Genomic DNA, 19,487 nt, shown 5'->3' with positions numbered 1-19,487 from the left:
GACAAAAGTTGCAAGCAACGGGTGTTACATGTTGCTATAATGATGTTATGACTCCCCATAAACCCTATAGAGTGTAACCTCTATAGGTTGGGAGGCCTTCCATTTAACAGAGCGTAACATGTTGCTGATTATAGCCACTCGAACGAATGCCCTTACTAGACACCTTTTTGTGTTAGAAGCTAAAAACCTTCTAGTTGCTAGTACAAGAGGTTGGACCTCTGATGTCATCTCACATTCTTATGGTTCTTAGTAGATATACAAAGTTTACCATGGGGATTTTTTGTGGGGACTGGTGCTTGGCTGCCCCAAAGAAGTGAGTGTCATGGAGGGGAGCCAGTGGGGTCAAGCATCTAAGTATTCACTCTGAATAAGCGTAGTTGGGAAACCAAGTGAGATCCAACAACTATTGTCCTGGCCAGCCTTAAGATTTGTGCTTGTCTTCATTCATCAAAGAATTAATCAAATATTTTAAACTAAAACGCACTATCATTTTGGACAAAAACACTTTCAGACATTGAGTCTTCACTGTTTTGTTGTGTTTTCTTGCCACTAAAAGTCAAAACATTGAGATTTAGTCACATTCAACAACTTTACAATTGGATAAAATTGCAAAACATTTTCACAACTGCATCTGTGTTAGTTTAAATTGCGTCTATGTTTGGAAATCGCGTCTGTGCAGAGTAGAATCACGTCTCGGTATCAAGGAAATATACTATAACATTTATTAGAGAAAAAATGTAAAATTGCATTTGTGTTGTCAGAAATTGCGTGTGTGTTGGGAAACCATGTTTGTGTAGAGCAGAATTGTGTTTGTGACCTTCAAGCTAAAAATTGTCACTATCACCAGAAAATGTGTCTGTGTCTATTGTAACTGTGTATGGGAATAGAATCACGTCTGGGTTTGCTAAAACTACGTTTGTATTCACAATTGTGAAATTACAGAAAATTGTCAAGAGAGAAAAAGGACTTAAGTTTTTAGACTTGAAGAGCTTCTAAGGCTACTTCCTATAAGGCTTCATTTTTCAGTCAACCTATCTTGGTCACACATACAACCATTTTACTTCACTTGCATTTCCCTTATACATTTCTTTCCAAACTTGAGTCAAAAGGTTACCTTGCTTTTCCTCATCACACTTTGCAAACATACTACAACATAACACTAGGTGATTCCCGTATCAAGATATATCATCTTAGGGTCTCATTTGGTCTTCTTGGGTAAAGGTCAACTTACCTCATCAAGAGATCCATCATCTCTTTGGAAGCCACACCTAACTCTCAAACATACATATTTTGGTCTTACACTCTTGGACATTACAAGTTTGCCCTAGATTCATCTACATTTCATACACCTCTTGGTCTTCCATAGTCTTTGTATCTTCATCTTACCTTCATTTTGGTCAAGAATTTAGTCCATGGTTGAAACCCATTCACAAAGGTCTAAAAGGGAAGCCAAAGAAGCTTTAAGGTCTTTAAACATGAGTACCTATGAGTTTGATGGCAATGAATTTTACAATCCATTTGACAATCACATTAATATACCAGACAATGACAATGAAAATGACAACAATAATGGAAATAATGATGATAATGACAATGTATTTGTGGATTCTACAGAAGTTGAGGAAACTATTATGGATCCCCATTTTAATAATTTGGTTCAAGATATCATGAAAAGGGATAGACAATATTTCTTCCAAATCATGGCATAAAGTGGAACAAGATTACCCCATGATTTTGACATGTCACAAATTTTAGAGGATGATCCAAATCAATCAAATCAAGCTAATGCAAGGCTTATGAGGCTTAATAATGGTCTTAATAGGAGAGAGTGTCTCGTACTTGAGTAACCTTCCTCCCTATTTCAAAAACCAGAAATTCCAAACACATACACTCATTCTCATGCCAGTTACGATAGAACCTCTCATGAACAACCCCGTAGTCATCCTTTCCCATGGAGAAGAACTACCACTACACATGACTATGATAATACCCAAGACCATACCAATGCATACAATTACACTCAAGTGAACATGCAAAATCATGACACGAGGAGACCCTTTGTCAGATTTGGGGGCAATACTCAAGATCACTCTTATGATACATCCTATCCTCATGGTCATGACATGTATCATCCTAGACCTAGTGCTCCTCAAAACAATACCATACCAAGTGGTCCATATTCAAGCTACAACTATGTCCCTCCTCCATATGAATACATCTATGATCAATACCATCCATATATGCATTATATCCCTCCTCCTCCACCCGGTGGCTTAGGCATGGGACTAGCTCAAATAGAAAAGACACCACCCAAAAATGACTTGCAACAACAAATCAAGGATTTACAAAAGCAAATGGCGGATGTGAATACACCAAATAAACAATATAAAATGAAAGATATATGTCCTTACCCATTTGATAGAAGCATTCCAATGCCTCTATTTCCTCCACATTTTGTGACACCAAAGTTTGAGAAGTACAAAGGCAAAGGGGATCCTAAGGCACACATAAGACAGTTTTTCACAGCTTGCATTGAAGTAGAAGGAGAAGAAACATACTTGATGAGATTGTTCCCACAAAGTTTAGGTGAACAAGCTATGGAATGGTTCTCCCAACTTCCATGGGGCAAGTACTCCTGCATTCAATCAAACCAATCATGTCAATCTGAGTGGTACTCATGTCTATCACATAGTGCTACTTCTATCCTAGCGCTTATGTCTATAACATGGCACTGCATCCTAGTGTATATGTTCATCACATTGCACTTGATCCTATTTAGAGGCCTTGCTTGAGTGTATCCTCTCAACAACCTATCCAATTGACAACGTATGTCTATCACAAAATCGTCAATTCTAGCCTATCTCTCAGTTTGTCTCCCTAGAGCACCTACTTCAGTGTATCCTCTCAACAACTTATCCAACTGACAACTTCTTGGCACAGACGCATCATAATCTACAATAGAAGTGATTACAAGCATATACGTGACCATACCTAGCGTAGATGCACTTATCCTACCTAGATGCACGTGACACTGACCTAGATTCGCTTGCAGTACAAAAAATTGATTTTGCATTTTTTCTAATCTACCCTAAAGTGCATTAATGACAATAATAAATAAAAAAATGTACAAAGAGGCTTCACGGTACTTACTGGCTCACCCATGTCGTTTGGTCTCTAATATCGCTAGACTCAATCAAACCTGTGAACTCTATCCATCTCTACTAACTGCTCTAACTGCTCTAAGCTCTCTCTCTCTCTGCACTCTAAAGTCTTAGGTGTGTGGATGCAAATGAGGATGTTTTTCCTTCTACCCTATCATATAGGTTACTTAACCCTAGTCTCTCGTGTCATATTTTCTTCCCCGTGTTAGTCCTTTCTAGCATTCTTCTCTTATCGAGAGATTGTTTGCGATATTTTCAAACATTTTCATCCAATCTCTCAAGGGGGCATATAATTCCCGTCATGGGGAAACTTTGTATTAGTTTTATCTTATCTCCTTTGAGCCAACACGACAAGCTGCATTGTCTCAAAGAGGGGCAAAATGTAGACGCCTAAAATTGTCCTGTCTAATTAAATAAATATTTTATTTATTTAATTGTTTTATCCTAATTATTCTATTAATTAAATAAATCTTTATTTATTTAGTTAATTCACTAATCCTCTTCTAAGCATGTCTCATTTAAATAAATACTTTTATTTATTTAAATTGTCCTTTTCCTAAATTAAATAAATACTTTTATTTATTTAATTGATCCCACTTCCTCTATTAATTAAATAGATCTTTATTTATTTAATTAATTCATTAGCCTTTTCTATCCATGACATATGTCATTCATCTCTTACCTACCCCCTTTATCATTTAATTATTTCCTCTACCTACCTTTAATCCTAGCCGACCATTTATCTTTACACCTCTTAATATTATCCCTCCATTTCTTACAATGTTCTCTATATAATAGGATACTTTCCTTCATTTTCAACCCTAATTACCTAACCGTCTAATCAATCTTACGCAATCGAGCCTTCTTGTGATCAAGCTATCAACCACATTTTCGTTCTTTGTTGAGCTCTTGTGCACATGTAAAATTTGAGGGCAAATGTATCCAACAAGATCAATGGAGATAGGAAGAAATGGAGATTGAAACCCTACTAGACATGTGAATGGTATATTTTGTTTTATTTTATTGATTTTCATGATCTTAGGTATCTTCATTTGTGTATGGTGGATCCTTTTCATTGTTAGGCTAGGGTTTTTGTGGTTGGATCTTTGTTAGTCTTTCAATACTATTGTTTTCATCATCCATTTTCACCGTACATACACACATACATACATACATACATACATACATACATGCATACATACATACATACATACATATATGTGTGTGTGTGTGTGTGTGTATACACATACACATACACATACACATGTATGCATGTATTTTATATATACATATATGTATTCTATGTTTTGTATATGCATATAACACATGTAGACACATAAATTTGTCTATTAATTAAATAAATATTTATTATTTATTTTAATGTACTAATATTCCTCTATTAATTGAATAAATTTGTCTATTAATTAAATTAATATTTATTATTTATTTTAATGTACCAATATTCCTCTATTATTTATGTTTTGTAATTACATTCAATTAATTAATTCAACCCACATCTTGCTACTTTAATTAAATAAATTACATAATTTCATTTAAATTAAAAATGCCTATCTATAACCCAATTATTAAATAAATCTAATTTATTTAATTTCCATCATTCCTCTCATTTAAATAAATTTAACATTTATTTAAAAACACAAATCAAATTCCCCTTTTTAAATAAATCAATATTTATTTCAAATCCCACCCCACTTGCATTTTCCTACAAATGCAAGTTGCACAAATAAATAGATTTTATTTCTAAATAAAATCCTATTTTCTCTCACCCAACAAATCCACTTACATATCTAACTCTTCTTCTAGACTCTTCTAACCCCTTCTAATTAGCCTAATCCACCTCTCTAATCATTTGCACATCCCTTAAGAAAGGTCACTTCTCAAAACAACTCAAAAATCTTCAATAACCATTAAAGGCTTTGTGTCTCCAACAAGATAACCTCTAAAGTCCTCTAAAACCATTAAAGGCTCTTACATGACCATAAATGGTTAACTCAAACTCAACCTTTGGTTAGAGACTTTCTCTCTAACTCAACCATCCTTTAACTCATTGGTCTCTTCAAGCATTCATTGTTTTGACCATGGTTATCCCTTTTACTCTTGCACAAGAGTTTATCCCTTGGGTAATAGATTTATCCAATAACCCAACTCATATGAGGTTATCCTCATGTCTCCTTAGGCATTAAATGCTCCTTCCCTCTCCTCTCAAACCATCTCATGTTGACACTTGTCATCATGGGATTGGGTCAAAAGCCATCACATGGATCCTAAACCAATCAATCTTGACCCTTCACAAGCTCACTCAATCTTAGCCATTCAATCAATATTTTTCCCTATAAAAGGACCTCATTCCTCAAGCAAAAAAAAAGGCATTAGAGAGCATTAGAGCATTGTTATTATACTGAAATTTACATAGACATTAGGAGCTTTCTCATAGCAACCCTTTTACACTTGCATAGCATTTGTTTATTATCTACAACCATCTTGAATCTCTATATGGCATCCATGGATAGTGCTAAACGCTGAGAGCTACACTCATTTGGGACTTGGAGAGGGGAGAAACAAGGAAGAAGCATCAAAAGGCATCATGGAAGCATCTTAGGGAGATTTCTCTTCCTTCTCTTTTATCTTGCTTTACTTACATGATTTTTAATCTTTCTTGATATGTTTGGAATGGTTTTAGTTATTTGTCTTGGTTTTATGGTTACTAACATTTGAACTTTGTTTTTGCCTTGTCCCCATTTCCTCAACATCAACATATATACACCCAACAGACTTTTACTTAGCCAAGTGAGGGTATAAATTCACAAAGAAAGCCTATTTATAAACATAAACAATGTTAGCACCCAATATTTTGATTAAGGGTAGCCAACTCAACTGTCTACTTGGACAACGGTCAAAGGTGGTAGCCACGTGGACCCTCAAAGGTAGGGTGTGCACATTTTGGCTTCTCTCCCCTACAAGAAGCAACCAAGCAATTGTGTACGCATGGGAATTACAACGGGACACTATTACTTGCTTCGTAAATGATAAAGATTAAGTGAGGGAATAATCCCATAAATCATGATAAATACAAAGTCCTTTTATCAATTACAATGTGTATGACAATTAATTCCATGTAGTAGTGGGATGAGGTGGTGTTTGAAAAATGGAAATGGGAAGTGTGCATTGAGTCGAAAGAGATACAATATATTTTGGTTGCTGCCATTTAGCGAAAACATTTAAGTCACCATTAAATTTATCTTTTGGTAGAGTTTAAAGGGGTGAAGAAGGCATTTCGTGGATAATATTGTATGTTTCTCCTTCTTTGTAGTGGACGGGTGGTTGTTGGGAAGTTGTGCAAGAAATTATGGAAGCCACATTTAGCCTTTACACAAAGAAGCAGCAACTGGCTTTTCTCAATAACATATCTGACAAGAGGTTGAAATCCATATTCAAGTACCATGAGGAGAAGTCTTTTGTTAGAGTATTCAGGTATTTACTTGATTAATTAAACAATATTTGTTTAATTATTTAAGTTCCCTTTATCTCTTTTACACTTAAGCTAACTTTAGGTGCATAATAATTAATTATTTTATTAATTATTATGTGCAAGCCTAGGTTTTCCTTTTTAGGGTTTCTTGACCTATTATAGGTTGAGTTCTTTCATTGTATTGTAAGGATTATCACATTAGACATTTTTGTGAATATCGAGCTCTCATATTTTTGAGCATATTTTCTGTGTATTTGTTTTATCTGTTATTTGCTTCCTTGCTTCTCCTTGTAACAGGTTTTTCAGCTTGCAGAGATCATTTGGGCTCCTTTGGTGTTGTATTTTCTCAACTCCAATATGGTATCAAAGCTTCAAATCTGCAGCTATCTGTTCTTGTTTTGAGAATTTTTGCATTGGAAACAGATCTGGGGTTTCAGGAAGTTTTTTGTATGTACTTAGGGATAGGCTTTTTTCTGAGAACTTTGGGCCTAAACAGACCTCATCATTGTGCTCAGAAGGCCCGAAAACCCTTATAATCATATAAAACTTGCCTAGTTTTGGCTCCTGAGCCTCTGGGAGTATTTTTCTCCAAATCTAGACCGTACGACCTTGGCACTCAAATCGAGAAAAAATTCAATTTTTTTTTTTGCCTTTTTACGACATGCAGGCTGAAAGATTTTTGTTTAAAAAAATTCATTGGAAAAATCAAAAATAAAAAAGGCGAAAGGTTTTTTTGTTTTTTGTTTTTGGGGGGTTCCCCACGGTACACAACGTACCGTGCGGCCCCCTAACGTTGCCGCAGTCCTGCCTTGGCCTCGGGCCCCGCACCGCCTTCCTCTGGCACTCTGGTTTTTGGCCCCGTCGGCCTCCCTGTGGCCCTCACCACCGGCATCCCATTGCGGCCCTGGTTTTCGGCCCCGCTGGCCATTGCAACTCCCCTAGCTACTGAAGCTCCCCGGCCCCCGCCGCCCATGCCGGTCTCCTTGTGGCCCCGCCGACCTTCTCACCTATGGCCCCTACCGCTGCTACAACCCCCGACCCACTGTCGCTCCGCCACGCTACCTCCCTACGTTGCTAGTGCCCACTGAATACCATGACTCCTCCGTTGGTAACCGCCCTGCCACCAGGGCACCACCCAGCCACCACCACTGCGCCGCCCACTGGCCACCTCTGCTCACCCCTACCACCAGACTACCCCTTCCTCTTGTTTTGAAGGGGGGTTTGGTTTTTTGGCCATATCTTGGGCATACAAAGTCATTTTTTTAAAAGAGAATAGGCGTCAGAAAGCTAGTTCTGAGATGGACCTCGTGATGTTGTAATTTTTTTCCAATTTTTCTGTTTGACTATGTTTTTTTCCAGTCAAAGTGGGGTCTCTTTTTTGCACTCTGGGAGCCGTAGAATGAGCATCTAAACTCCGTTTTTCGAAAAATTTATATTTTTGGAAAGAATGTGCTGTGTAATTTCTAGCCATATGGGTTTTATTTCCAGATTTTGCTCCAGGAATATTTTCTTCAATTTTTTGCTTTTTCAGCACTCTGTGGATATCTTGGTTATTTCAAGTCCTGGGATCTCTTCTCTGAGTAGGATGTCTCTATTTTGGTTCTCCTTTTTATTTCTAGTCTTCTTATCATTGTAGCATTGTATTTATATAAACACAATAAGATAAAGTGCCATCATGCATTGTTTACTTGGGATCTTGCACGTCTTGAGCCTTTTTGTACATGCACTACTTATAAAGTGCCATGGGGGGGTTCATGTTTGCCTTTGTTTGCCATCTACCTTTGTCACGTGAGTGTTCCTTCCACAACATTTACCTCATGTTGTGTGTCAAGTGAGTGTTCCTTCCACGACACTATGTACTTTCTCTGCGCCTTCGATGTTCCTAGTTCTTTGTCGTGCAATTCTTGTTGGTTGTTCTTTTCAGTGTACCTATCCCTCTCCCTTTTTTAGCATTATGGGGAGGTTTGTCCTGTTGGTTCTAATGCTTCTGTGGTTCGATTGACCAGCTCTTTAGGCTTTGGTGTTTTCATGCCATTTGTATCTTCGATTTCAGTTGTTTGCCTTGTTTGCCTTCTGATTCGAGTAGTGTCATTTAAGGGCACTCATACATATTACAGTCTTCTCTACCTGGTCATATTCTATTCCAGTGGAGGTTCTTCAGATCAACAGTTATTCTTCGATAGTGTTTGTAGGTTCTTCATGCTTCACTGGTGTTCTTTTCCATCTCTTTTTGGAGTAGAGTTTTTTCCCACGTGGTTTTCTCTATTTCTCCAGTTCATAGAGATTTCATTGTATTTGGGTACCTGATCATGCCTTGTTGCTGGGACCCATCTTTCATGCTTTCAGTAGATGTTCTATGTTTTAGCTTCTCCCTAAGTCTAGCTTAAGGGGGGGTGTTAGAGTATTCAGGTATTTACTTGATTAATTAAACAATATTTGTTTAATTATTTAAGTTCCCTTTATCTCTTTTACACTTAAGCTAACTTTAGGTGCATAATAATTAATTCTTTTATAAGTTATTATGTGCAAGCCTAGGTTTCATTTTTAGGGTTTCTTGACCTATTAAAGGTTGAGTTCTTTCATTGTATTATAAGGATTATCACATTACACATTTTTGTGAATATTGAGCTCTCATCTTTTTGAGCATATTTTCTGTGTATTTGTTTTATCTGTTACTTGCTTCCTTGCTTCTCCTTGTAACAGTTTTTTCAGCTTGCAGAGATCATTTGGGCTCCTGTGGTGTTGTATTTTCTCAACTCCAATAAATTTTATTGCTTTGAAGGTGTTTCTTGGGGATTTATTCATGCAAACATAACACAAGTATTGCACAAATGTGGATATCATTAGTATGGTGGCTACATGGGGGCTGGAGATTGGGAAGAGGTTGGACAAGGTAGAGTGGTTGGCACAAGCATGCATGGGGGAGGAATGGCTTGATGGCCTCTAGGGTTTTATCCTCATGACAATCCTAGGTATTGTTTTTTATCTTCAAAATGGGGCCAACGATAGTGGAGTTACTACCCTCTTCCCCTTTATTAGATGGAGAATTAAGGAGGATCGGGAGACAAGGAGGGCAGAAGCGATCGTGGGGTGGATATTGTTGGAACAATTTCTAAGTGAGAAAGAGTCGGGCCCTAATGGGAACCGAACATAGGCGGTGGGAGGTCCAGGTGGACAAGATGGTGAAGAGAAGTGACCACTCCAGCCAAAATACAGTTTGTGAGACTTTTAGGTGAATGGTCCCATGGGGGTCCTGAAGAATTGAAGGTGTGTGGGCATATGATGATAGTTTTTTCCACGTTTTTTGGTAAAATAATTTGTAATAGTATATTTTGTAAACATAAATGTAATAGTTCATTTGAACAAAGTTGACTGTGAAAGTGAATGGACAAAATGATTTTTTATATTGTCAATAAAGAATGATTTTGAACATGTAGGTCAGTAACAAAATTAATACCTGGAAAACAAATTGTGTCTTCTTACTCCTTTGTCTTGTTGGTCAATCTCCTTTGCTTGGTGTGTCTATTTTCTCCTCTTCAATGCTTGTTGTGTCTTTCTCTTGTTGCAATTCTTGTTGTGTCTTTCTTTGTGAGTGCAATGAGATGAGACCTTGTCTTTTTTATACAAACATGTATTTGTGGTGGTGCCATCTTTAATGTTTGTACTGTTTCCAATTTGAAATTTGAATCTCCATAAAATTTGCAAAGGCAATTCATTTAAGCCTTACTTGATTGATTTTGTATGGAATATGGTGGCCTTAAACAATTCTTGTCATGGATGTAGGTGGGAGTGGTTGTGACATGACCAGTATGTGCGCGATGAAGTGATCACAATGTGATTGTTTGAGCTGGACAAATGGGATGGAAGGTTGGCAACTATGTTAATGTTGTCACATTTCATGGCGCACACATGGACCTACACATCTGTTTAGGTTCTATTTGATGGGCCACTTTTGGGTCCATGTGTGTGCGGATGGCAATATGATGATGTTATTTCTGTTCATTTAGTCGGTGTCAGGGTCTTTAAACGTTTAATATTTTCCATGGTTATGCTTTTATAAAGACACTTAATTTTGAAAATTCGGCCTACTTTTTGGCACATTGGATTGTGCACGTGGGCAATCGTGGTCATTTTATTGGCAGTCCAACTTGTTTGACCGATTACATTTGAGCTCTATATTTAATATTTAAATATATAATGGAAACACTTTGTTACTAAAATATGTTGCATTTTTAGTGGGTGGTTTATTGATTTGAATATATGTATATTTTGGGGTTGGCTATGACACATTTTGGCTGGTTAGGCGCTCAACCGCGGGCCCCAAACAACGCACAAACTAAATCATGTTCTGGACCCCGCCCACGTATTGGTTCCTCTCCCCTAGAGGAGTTTAATCTCCTACATTATAGGAAACTCCTAAAACAACTCCCTAAATATATTGAGTTATTTCAATAATTCAACACATACGTACTACTAATACCATAACCTATTTTATAAACCATGTAATATAATAATATTATTAAGTTGTTTCTCAACAAACCTAAGTTAATGATGTAATAAGCATAACACCTATTTGAACACCAATTCCCAACAGAAGGAACATTGATGATTATAGAGGTGTTGGACAATTTTTACAAGAAGAGCAATCAACCCAACTTCCTAGACTAGTAAGGCGCAGAGAAAGGAGATTCCTTGTTATAGCTATTTTGGGGAATCTAGTTCATAGAAGAAATCAAGATCCACCTTGAGACCAATAAAATAATCAACTAAAACCTCTCGTAGATAATTAGAGGAAGGTTGGCAACTTTGTATTCTTTCGTTGATTTAAAAGTTGGCTTCTAAAAGTTACCCTAGAAGTGACCATAAGAAAAGGCATTTTGGATCCAATTTTTTATTTTGCTCCACTCCGTAAAATTTTCTACATTTCCACCCATTAGGAAAACTAAATCTCTAAGTGAACCTTGAAATCTCTACCTAGCCAATCTTGCCAAGCATTGTTTCTGTATGCGGGAAAAGCGGGTCGATAGAACTCAATATGTGAAAAACGGAGCTCTAGGGAGCCTTGCTCACACACCCACATGACTTCTTGGTGCAAGCTATGGAGTCATGAAGGATGGCTCAGCTTCCCAAGGTTGGTTCCATGGTTCTCTATCTTGCACGGTCCCTCAAACCAATGTTTTTGCTCTCAGATCACTGAGCAAAATGGTTTAGGGATGACAAATGCAAGAACGAGGGATGCTTTTATTGATTTTAAGATGAGATGCATCCTAAGCTATGCATGATCCTATAAATGCAATAAACTAGTTATAAGATGACAAGGTTAGTAAACCAGACTATCCTAGCATACTATATTAGTCTATGATTTAAGCTAAATGATAAGGAACATACTCTAAATTTGCATATTTAGATTAATTCCTATTTAAAAGAGAAGCTAAATGATGAGCATATATGAAATATGAAAGCTTGAATGGATTTTAGTATAAGTGTGATGCTAAAGACTTGGATGATGAAAATGGAGGAATGAAAGCTCTATTTATAGCAAAAATAGGGCAATGGATGGCCAGGATTGAAAGATTTAATCATGGGTTGAGTTTGAAAGTTGGGAATCCATGTTTGCAATTGGCACCAATGAAATGGTGACAATTGTCAACATAAGGTTGGTTGAGAGGAGATGTAAGAAGCATTAAATGCTTGAGAAGACCTCATGGTTACCCTAGGGGTTAAGGGTTAAGGTTAAGTTAGGGTTATCCATTGGATAAAGCTTTTACCCAAAGGATAAACTCTTGTGCAAAGGTTAAAGAGATAACTATGGTCAAAGCAATGAATGCTTGATGAGACCCTTGGGTTAGATGGAGGTTAAGTTAGACAAAAAGTCTCTAACCATGTAAGAGGGTTGAGTTAATCATTAATGGCTTGGAAGACTTTGGAGGTTCGAGAAGTGACTTCGCTTTGTTTAGGGATGTGACAATATTTAGGAGATGGGTTAGGCTAATTGAGAAGTGTTTAGAAGAATCTAGAAGAAGGTTAGAAAGGGGTTTAGAAGGCAAGTGGGAGATGTAGGAAAATGCAAGTGGGCGAGGGAAAATAGAATTTATTAAAATAAATTGCTTTATTTTAATTTGGTTGCAAGTTGGGAAATTGAATAAATTAGATATATTCAATTTGGGGTGGACTATTAATTAAATGTAAATTTAATTAAAAGTAGCTAGGAAGGGGTTTAATTAAATATATTGATTTATTCAATTAAATGATGCGAAAGGGGTCTTACGAATTTAACTAAATAAATTGAATAATTTACTTAATTAAATAGAGGAATGCAAGTAATTCAATTAAATTAGATTTAACTAAATAGATGAATGAACATAAATTATTCATTTGGGAATATGGTCATTTTTATACATCTACATTTTGCTCCTCTTTGAAGTGACGTGTGTGCACATGTTGATTCAAAGAAAATTTGTCAGATATGCTGTCAAAATTTGATTGATATGATGTTGTGGATATGAAAAATTGATTTGATATGAAAAGTCGATATGATGTTGTGGATATGAAAAATTGATTTGATATAAAAAAAATCGATATGATGCCCCAGATATGAAGAATTGTTTTGATATGAAAAGTTGATATGAGACTGATGTCGATATGAAATTGATATGAAATTGATGTCGATATTTGATATGATAATGCCCCCTCGGGAGATCGTTCATGCACACAAGGCATGAATGATCTCTCGAAAGAAGAAGAATGTTGTTTGAAAGATAGAAGAGTGGATAGTGATGGCATGCATGGGTTTGATAAGATTGATTAGATTGATTGGAATGAGAGCAAGTTTGGTTTCAGGTATGACACCTCCTATATAAGACATGGATGATCGAGCATCTGGTTTCAGGAATGATACTGCCTGTATAAGACATGGATGATCGAGCATCTGGTTTCAGGAATGAGACCACCTATATAACACATGGATGATCAAGTGTTTGGTTTCAGGAACGATATATCCTATATAAGAGCTGATCAAAACATCTAGTTTCAGGAATGATATATCCTATATAAGAGCTGATCAAAACATTTGGTTTCAGGAATGATATATCCTATATAAGAACTGATCATAACATCTAGTTTCAGGAAAGATACATCCTGTATAAGACATGATAGAACATAGTTTGGAAGAATGATGAAGATAGTTTGGAAGAATGATGAAGATATGAAAGTGAAGAAAGATTCCATGATGATGCGATAGATATGCATGCGAGGGATGCAATGATGAATGATGAATGATATTTTGAAAATGAGATTCATGATATGATATGCAACCAATTGTAAAATGATATGCAACTAATTGTAAAATGATATGCAACTAATTGTTTTTGAGCATCCTTATTCTGCATTGGTCATCCCTAGATAGCCACATGTTGTTTGCTTTCTTTGTAGGTATCATCATTGAGCATTGATTTGTTTGGGATATAATGAAAATTTATACAAGCATAATGGTAATATTGAACCATGATGACCTGAGAAAAATTTACATGATGTTTGATTTTGCAAGATAGCACAAGCGTCAAGGTATAATTGAACCAGGATGACCAGAGTACGAATTGCGTATAAATAGACAAGAGTTAACCTTCGTCCCATACAAATTCGAAATGTCCTCAGCGATATGCCACCTGATTGCTTCATAGAAAAAATTTGCATGATACAAGACTTCATTCACAAATAGAAGACAAATAAAACATCACATTCCTTCCTTGCTTCTCTAGTCGTAAGACATCTTGGAGGTGCTCAGGAGATATGATAAGAAAAAATTAACAACCATAAGTAATCATGCATGCTATTGGAAATGTATTCTTGTCAAATAAATCATCTTGCAAATAGAATTTTGCTTAGTTGAAATCAGTTCAAGTCCATGATGTCTAGCCTTCTTGCATTGGCGTTTGTCATTTGTTGGTTGTTTGATCCTTGTTGTCTTGCTACGTGTTTAGTCTGATGTTGAAAATCTTGAAGGCGAAAGGCCCCCAACGAGGTCAGAATTTTGCCCTTGTTGTTGATACTACTTTGATATGGATATGTACGTTGATCACCAAGCCATGGTGGTATATGATTTGGATAGCTAATTCAGATAAATCAAGGAGAGTGACTACGCTAAGTATGTCCAGGATCGATAAGCATTTTGTGAATTTCTGGTGATGTCTCAGATGGGTGGATATGATATGTACAATATGATTTATGAAACATGTACTACCATCAATTGATAAAGGTAAGGCTAACTATAATAAAATCCAGCAGTCATATTGATCTATGTCATTGTTTTGATTTGTTCGATGATTGATAGAAATGTCTGGTTTCAAAGAGTGAGTACCCCGTATAAGACCGATCTGTCTGGTTTCGAGTGTACCTATCCCTGTATAAGACATGTTGATCTTGATATTGATAGATGGATTGATTATCAAGACTCGATGATTTATAGGAATATCTGGTTTCAAAGAGTGAGTACCCCGTATAAGACCGATCTGTTTGGTTTCGAGTGTACCTATCCTTGTATAAGACATGTTTGATGTTGATGTTTATTTCGAGTAATGAATTAATTAATAAGACATGTGATCAGTTTGATTGCAGACTTCAAGATTTTTCCTGTTGTTGAATTGATTTGATGGATGGGTCATGCTTTCATGTTTTGATTTTGTCGATTTTTTTATTTTTAGTTTTTTGATATTTTGATTTTTTTTTATATTTTTGATATTTTGATTTTTTTGAGTTTTTTGGATATTTTGATTTTTTTTGAGTTTTTTTGGATATTTTGATTTTTTTGAGTTTTTTGGATATTTTGATTTTTTTGAGTTTGTGGATTAGAAGAAAGATGTATTTGGTTGCCCCAATGTATAGAAAGACGAGGAATATTATGAATGGATGTTTGAACCATTGAGGTGGAAATGGATTTTTTGTCCATAGTTTTGATCAAGACCAATGATGGAAAAGGGGATATGGATAAGGTGAAGCAAGATTGTAGATAGCACTGGATGATGGAAGCAATGAATAGATAGGATAGATAGTATGGATAAGAGGATATGGATTAGAGGATATGGATAAGGTGAAGCAATATCGTAGATAGCACTAGATGGTAGAAGATATGAATAGATAGGATAGATAGTATGGATAAAGTGAAGCAAGATTGTAGAAATAATTGGATGATAGAAGATATGAATAGATAGGATAAGGGATATGGATTAGAGGATATGGATGAGGTGAAGCAAGATTATAGATAATGATGAAGTTAGATAGGGTAATGGATATTAGAGGAAGGATAATGGGAGATATGGTAAGAAGAATAGAGTGGATGAACTTTTCCCCCAAGCATAGAGGTTTCCATTTGCAAAGAGGTGATATGTAAGATTGTCACAACATTTAGCATCATCTGAATAAGTGTTCTCAAACTTTTCAAAGATAGAGACCCAACCCACACTTAGAACCTCTAGAAATTTCAACTGAACATTTCTTGCAACTAGGAAGTAGACTCAAAAGGGAAGAAGAATCCCAAACTGGATCAAGGTACTTAGTCTTTGATTACCCATGTGTGTGCAAGTGGGTTCATTCTGGCTCATATGATCATTGTAATCTTTAGAATCCAACATGGCTAGCTACACGAGTCGCCCTGATTTCAAAAGCATCCTAGATAGAGCCTCGCTGCTAGCGAGCGTCCATAGCCCCGACGAGGTTATCACTGTAATCTCACAAATATTGCTCCATTGCCTGCTAGGCATCCATAGCCCCGATGGAGTTACTTGCATGTTCCCATAGCCAATCATTTTGCATTTCATTGCATTTTGCTTTTCTTGATATTCATTTTCTTGCTCATACTTTTGATATTTCTTTTTTCTCTTTATTTTTCTTGCATTGGCTTGTAAGTGATGAAACTTACATGGGTCTGATAATTATAGTGGTGCTGAAGCAAGATTTTAGATTTTTCACTAGCCATGTCTTGAATTTAAGAGATCACAATGATTTAGAACAATCAATTAAGTGTATGAGATATAGTAATCAAAATATGTCAGTACCAAGGTATGATAAGTGGTTCTTTTCTAGATTGAGTGTGTATCCCAACCAAAGAAAATGTTAAAGAGGAACAACCTCGGATTCAGAAGTGTTTCATGAATAGATATCTAGAAAAAGGACTAAACATTAGATTCGAGCATGGGCAAGTATGTGACAAAATGACACAAACACCTATCTCATAGATGAAAGATTTATGTAAAGGATTGAATGAAAGGGATGGAAGGATAGAAAAGAGGTGTTGGATAATAGATAGAATGTTTGAATATTTGTGCAAGGATAGAGGGAAATGTTTTTAGGATGAGTGTTGGTACTTGAGAAGGGATGAAGAGATGGAGGAAAATTGAATGTTGGGATATAAGGACCCAAAATAGATAAAGAAAATGATAGAAGAATAGTTTTGGAAAGATATTTAGATAGAGGGTTGAAAGAAGTTCAAAGAAGTGCTCCTTTGTTGATCTTGATTATGGATCATTTGAGGTGATAGATTAGTGGATGGATGAAGGTAAGGACCCAAGATGGACGGAAGGGATGGAGAGTTTGATTGTGGAATGAAAAGACCTAAGATAGATTTGGAGGATGAAGAGATTGACTTTGGAATGAGAGGACCTAAGATAGATTTGGAGGATGAAGAGATTGACTTTGGAATGAAAGGACCTAAGATAGATTTGGAGGATGAAAGGATTCCTTGATCTTGATCTTGACTTGGAGTAGGATCATTTGAGTTTGTGCTTTCCTCTTGATTTGAAATTATATTAGTGTAGGAGATGGAAGGGATATCATGCTCTTTCTTAGGAGGTGGATATTGAATGGGACTCTACTCTTGAGATGAAAGGGGATCATCATGGATGGAATACCAAAATTTTAGGGGATCATCATAAGATTCTTGATAGGTGGGATCTTGATAAAAAATGGGATTAGACTGGAGAGCCATGATATCTTCATCTTGATTTAGGCTACGAGTCATTTCCTTTGACTGAGTTTCTTTTTTCTCGGTTTGATAATGAATGGTCATATGAATGATCAAAGTTGATGTTTTTGATAGGTTGACTTAGAAAAATTTACTCCTGTTGATAAGGGTCCTAGGACTAGGTTGTCTCTTCTTTAACTTAGTTTTGTGATGAAGATTTGCTCTTCTCAAAATATGAGGAGTGGTCATACACGAATGATCAATGGTTTTCTTCGATGTTTGGATTGAGATACTTCGTTTGGAAACTTAAGTCTACTTTTATCAAATGAAGGTTTAGATGCCCCCTCACGACAAAGTGTGTCAAATGATATGGATAAAGTCTCCCGATATGGAAACTTGATTTGACAACTTAAGGTTTAAACTTGGTATGTTGTTTCATAGAATCCTTTAGATGATGGACCTTTTGATCAAGGTGATGATAATACATGATTTTGATAGGATAAAGTCTTATCTTTAGCTAGTTTTGGATTTGACAACTTTTGTTCTAAGACTGACTTGTTTGATTTGTAAATGATTTCTCTAGTGTTTTGAATTGATTTCTTGTGATTGCGTTTGATATTGGACCTGAAAGGATACTCAAGAAGTTTGAAATTTTTTTCTAGAAAGGCTTGTTTTGCTCTCTGGTTTTCTGATTTTTACCATGCGCTAAGCCAGAGACTAGATGCGCTAAAGAAAATTCTCAACGCGTTAGAGAAAAGACTCCACGTGCTATGCTGCCCCCTGATACGTGCTAACTAGTTTATTTTTCTTTTGCCTTGATTCAAAAAGGTCATGCGCCAATATGGGCCGCCAATGTGCTAACTGTTAAATCCTACGCGCTAAAGTTTGGCTTCCATGCGCTAAGCTGATGCTTCAACGTGCTAAACTGTTTTCAAAACGCGCTACTTGAAACTGTTAGAATTGGATTTCTATGAAGCGCTAATGTCAAGACTTAATGTGCTAAGATGAAGTTCTAATGTGCTAAAAGATGGCCCCCACATGCTAAGAAGTTGCTCTCATGCGCTAAACTGCCCTGATATATTTTGACTTGGTTGTTTTTTTGTGATTTTTGGAATTTTTAACACTTGTGATTTTGATGGATGATTTCTTTTTGGATACTCAAGCTTACTAAGTCGAATAGATAAACTCTTGATCACTTGGTTTGGTATTCCCCTAATCTTGTTGGATGAAAGTCTTTCCTAAAGATAGTTGAAATGTTGATAACCATCTCAAAAGATGCTTTGTTGGATTTGGAAATCTTCTCCACTTTATGATTCTTCCTTGTTTGAACTGACTTTTGAGTTTGATTGTTGGATACTTTGCAAGATATTTTAACATTTGTGACAAGAATACATAGCACACATGAAGACAATGATCATCCTAATACTAAACATTGAGTGTATATTCTTTTGAGGATGTGTTAAAATCATTGATGTTATCACTGGTTTGATTTACAACAAAAGACACATCAGATAGACTCTTTATTCAAACGTCATTGACAATATCATAGCCCACTAGTCTCGATACTCCGTCAGCTCAAATAGCCTTGTCACCCCCTAGAGGGCGCCCATTTTTTTTGCCTTTTGTCAGAAACTAACTCAAAGTGAATTGTTTCACAATTGAGTAGCTAGCTTGGGAGATATATGGTGAGTAATCTTGGGGGCGGATTCTCCCCCACCCTTGCACTATGATATTGCCAATGTTTGGCGACTGACTCGGTTCAAAGTTTCTAATGCTAAGGTTCTTAATCAGGCTTCCTGTTTGGCCGTCAATGATAAACTCCCTCAGGAGGCTTCCCAACCTTTAGAACAAAGGCTTTACGTATCGCAAGGATACTGGGGGA

The sequence above is a fragment of the Cryptomeria japonica genome, chromosome 10 (genome assembly GCF_030272615.1).
Source record: "Cryptomeria japonica chromosome 10, Sugi_1.0, whole genome shotgun sequence".
NCBI lineage: Eukaryota > Viridiplantae > Streptophyta > Pinopsida > Cupressales > Cupressaceae > Cryptomeria > Cryptomeria japonica.
The sequence above is the reverse complement of the archived record's forward strand: the minus strand, read 5'-3'. Positions refer to the sequence as shown.